Below are 4860 nucleotides of genomic sequence, written 5' to 3' on the forward strand. Positions count from 1 at the left end.
CGTCTGACGCTTTAGGACACACTGATCTTGCACTCTCTCGTACATACGGTGTTTTTCCCGAGTGACTCAGGGAAAGCCTGAGGACTTCAATTACATGAGTTGTTGATGGAGGGGGGGGGGTGGTTGACTTCAGATTTATTGATTGCACAAATCTGTCCATTATTGACAGAAGTAGCATTTCCTTAATCGCTTTCACATATTAAATACAGTAGAGCAATGATTATCCAAGACCTCAGTTAACCAAAAACTCCGCCACAGGAGCGCAGACGGCTCAACACTTAGCAAGTAACTCGGTGATCATTGTTTCAAGTACCTGGTGTTTGTGGTTTGCTTTTTGATTTACAGAGCCTAACAGGAGTAGGAGGAGCCAAATCAGCTACTATGTTCAATGCTTGGCTTAAACCAGCTACTATGCTCAATGCTTAGCTTAAACCAGCTACTATGCTCAATCCTTAGCTTAAACCAGCTATTATGCTCAATGCTTAGCTTATGCACAATGCTAAGTGAGCTATGCTTAATTGCTCTACGGAAAGTAACTGACGATCTCGGTGATATACTCAGATATCACTCACTACCTGTGCTGACGACTACCGTATCATTTAAATGATCGCTAATGTTGTTTGCAGCTCAAAATATATACTTTATGCCGAGATTGAGGGATTCTTACTACGCTTAGCAAAGAAATTACAGCCTTTTTACGTTGATGTGCAACTATCCCTACAATCCTCTGCACAAAGTTTTCTGGTAAATCGACACTCTACTGTAAATTCAAAATAGACGATAAACACTAATTATTTACTAGGTCTATATTATATTCTTAATATAAAAAATCCTTTCTTTCTGAATAGCTTTCATATTTAAATTGTAGGATGTTGGTAGAAAAGTCAAACCCAAAGTGAAGTTCAACTCTATGTCAACACCGTTAATGTAGCACCTTGAGGAATCCCAACAACCAGAAAACTGGGGCGGGCCAGTATGGTGCAAGTTTATATACTAAATGAAAACTACAAATAAAGTCCTGTCCCACTTAATTATAATGAAAACACTTTTATAAACTACAAAATTTTGCCTGACCCGTTTCCATATGTGTAACAATATCTAGCATTTCATTAGACATAAGACATAAGACATATTTTATTTACACAATACGTTTCTTTATAAGTACATTTCATACATAAGAACAGGTGTTTCGTCATAGTGATGTATTATATAGTAAATTTAATAGTTAAAATAATTAAAATAAACTCATGTAGGATATCAGAGAATTTTTATCTACATTATAGGGTTCTCCAAAAATTCGTCAAGTGAATAGTAGGCTTTCTCAATTATTTTATCTTTTATTTTATCTTTGAATTGAGTAGCATTTAAATTTTTAAGATACAGGGGTAATTCATTGTACAATCTAAGTCCCATATATTGGGGGCTGTTCCTAAAAGTCGTCAATTTGTGATGTGGTAATCTGAATTATATTTATTCCTTGTATTATAATTATGTGTAAATTTGACTGCATCTGACAAATTTTCCTTAGTGTTATGTATCCAATTTAGAATTTCATTTATGTATAATCCAAAAATGGTGTGAATTCTAAGATTTTTAAACAGGTTTTTACATGATTTTCTCCTTCTTGATTTGGTTAAGATTCTAATAATTTTTTTCTGTAAAATTAGTAGGGATTTGACTTCTGTTGACACTCCCCACAGTATGATTCCATACCTCAAGATGGATTCAACGTATCCATAGTAAACTGTGATACATGTATCCTGAGGTACACAGTTTATCAGGTGAAAGAAAGCAAAAGAAATAGATCTTAGTTTGCCTTTCATCTTATCTATGTGAATCTTCCAATTAATATGAGTATCAAGCAATACACCCAAAATCTATGAGATTCTACTAAATTTGGAATTTTATCAAGAATTACATTGTTTTTTAAAGAAAATTTAATTATATGAGTTTTGTCAATATTCAGCTTTAAACCATTATCTGTAAACCAATTTTTCATACAATCCAAAGTGTTTTCTATTGATACAATTAAGTTATTTACTGAATCCTCTCTTATGATTGCTGTTGTATCATCAGCAAATAAGATTAAATCTCTGCCAATAGCTTTTGGAAGGTCATTAATAAAGATCAGGAAAAACAGAGGGGCCCAATATTGACCCCTTGAGGTACACCATAATTAGATAAATTCCAGTTTGACATATGTTTCACACCGTTTTTGGTCACTATTGTTCTATACTTTCTGTTCTGTAAATAAGAGTCTAATAAAGAAAAACTTTTACCCTTTATACCGTAGTCTTTTAATTTAGAAAGCAAAATTGAATGATCCACACAGTCAAAGGCCTTAGACAGGTCACAGAAAACACCAGCAGTAGTTTCAGACCTGTCCAAAGCCCTTGTAACATCATTGATAAATTCAATCAGTGCACTGTTGGGATGCTGAATGTCTTTCTAAACCCAAACTGTTTTTCATAAAACAAATCATTGCTGTTAAAATAGTTTACTAGCCGGAAATGATAACTTTTTCAAATATCTTTGAAAAATTACTTAAAACAGATATTGGGCGGTAGTTATTTATATCGGTTCTAGCCCCTTTTTTGTATATCGGGAGTAATATGAGAGTATTTCAATTTTTCCGGGAAAATACCACATTCAAAACATTTATTAATTATATCTGAGAGGGGTTCAGCAATTTTAATTTGCTACTGCTTTGATGAGTGGAATGGGAACTTCATCCCAACCCACCGATGTCTTATTTTTCAAAGAAAATATTATTTTTAAAATTTCATTTTTGTTGGTTGGTTCAAAGTTGTACAGTGAACACCCCTTTATATCCACAGATATTTTCATATTTGGATGGACACCCTTTACAATAGGATTTGGCAAGTTTAAGCTATTAACAACATTTAAAAAAAAAGAATTAAAAGTTTTGGCAACAACATTTTGGTCTTCAATTAATTCATTATTAGAGACTTTTAATGAAATATGATTGCCACAACTATCCTCTTTTCTAATGCCTAATTCGTTATTTACAACTTTCCACATAGCTTTTGGTTTATTTAATGCATTATATATATATTTGCTGTTAGACCTTTTTTTAGAACTGTTTACAACTTTACGAAATATCTTTTTATAAGACTTTACATAGTTAAGAAAAATTGGGTCTGTACTGGTTTTGGCTTGCCAATGCAACTCACGCTTTCTTTTGCTAGAAACCTTGATACCTGTTGTTACCCAATCCAATATAACAGTTTTTATCTTAGATTTCTTTTTTACAGCCTTTAGTGGGAAATAATGATTCAACTGCCCTATAAAATAACTCAAAAAATGGTTGTAACTATCATTAACATTACAATTATCCAAACATAATTGACTTTTTGTCAATTTCAAAAGTTTTTACATATTCGTTCATAGCATTTTCACTAAAAGTTCTTTTATAAAAAACCTTTTTGTTGTTGTCATTTATCAATTTGTTAGGTAGATTTATAAACAGTGCATTATGGTCAGATACACAAAGACCAATATTATATTTACAGATAACCTTGAGTTTTGTTTGAGTCGCAATGTTATCAATGCAAGTGCGAGAGTTACCTGATATTCTTGTTGGTTCATTGAAGTTTAGATTAAATCCATTACATTCAATAATATCATAGAATTTTGAAATTAAGTTGTTACTTTTGAGAATATCTATATTGAAATCAGAGGCCAGTATGATAGATTTAGTTTTGTTTTCATTTTTTAATTGATTCATTAAAAGTTCTAGTTTAGTGAGGAAAAGCTTTCTTATGTTATATTCTGGAACTGTATAAATTGATACCACTAGTAAATTCATTTCCACAATTTCAACAAATGAACCTTCAAAAATGAAATCCTCATTTAATACTTCCAGGTCTGCTCTTGTTTTAAAGTTAAATTCTTTATGCACTAATATACAAGAACCTCCTCTTTTTTTTATTATTTTTTCTTATAAACACATTTCCCAAATTAAAATTATCAAAGGTGTTAAAAATATTAAATGAGTCCTCATTGATCCAATGCTCATTTAGTGCAAAAATCTTAATTTTACGTCCAAACTGTGATAGAAACATATTTAAATCAGCCACTTTACCTGGATTTAAGCCTTGAATGTTCATATGCATAAACATATCATGAACTGATCTCTGAAGTTTCAATAAAGAATTCTCATTGTTAAAAGTACTTTCTACCCTACTACAAAAAATATTATTTACAATAGATGTCTGAAAACAGTGAGTTGTATTACTATTTACATTGGATCCAATAATTGGCTGATTTTTGAGTTTAAAGATGAGGGCACCTCATTCTGATTTTGACCAACCTCAGCACTCACAACAGAAGCCATAGCACAGACACTTGCATCTGGGTAAGGTAAAACATTGCACTGCTCTGCTACATTCATCACTTTCACTGATGAGCTTGATCTTGATTCCTCACAGCTGGACTCTAGATGATCTGGAGCAACTCCATGGTTAAGGAGATTCTGTTGTAGGGCTGGGCTGGAACAATTCTTTCCTTCTTGTAGATTTTTCTTCAGGGTTGAGAGGTGTACATCCGTAGTCTCCTGGGAAAGCGAACATGAGGGTTGAGTGGCATCACTGTACTCTGCGGCAATAGATGATTGCAGCTTCTCGAAGAAGTCAGAGTGGGAAAGCCCCCTCCACAGTCTTCTCCTTGCAGCTGGCTGTTCATGCGATATGATATAGACTGTTGCCTTTGTACTTTGTTGAAAATGTACAATATTCTTCACAAAGTGTTCTATTTCTATACAGTCACGAACACATCCCATTGCCGAACAGATGAGGGTCTTCAGATTTTTGTTTTTAAAATCTTCCTTTAGTTGTTCAA

This window comes from Macrosteles quadrilineatus, unplaced genomic scaffold (assembly GCF_028750875.1).
Source record: "Macrosteles quadrilineatus isolate MER2022 unplaced genomic scaffold, UCM_ALF_1.0 Scaffold_9__3_contigs__length_116548681, whole genome shotgun sequence".
Lineage (NCBI taxonomy): Eukaryota > Metazoa > Arthropoda > Insecta > Hemiptera > Cicadellidae > Macrosteles > Macrosteles quadrilineatus.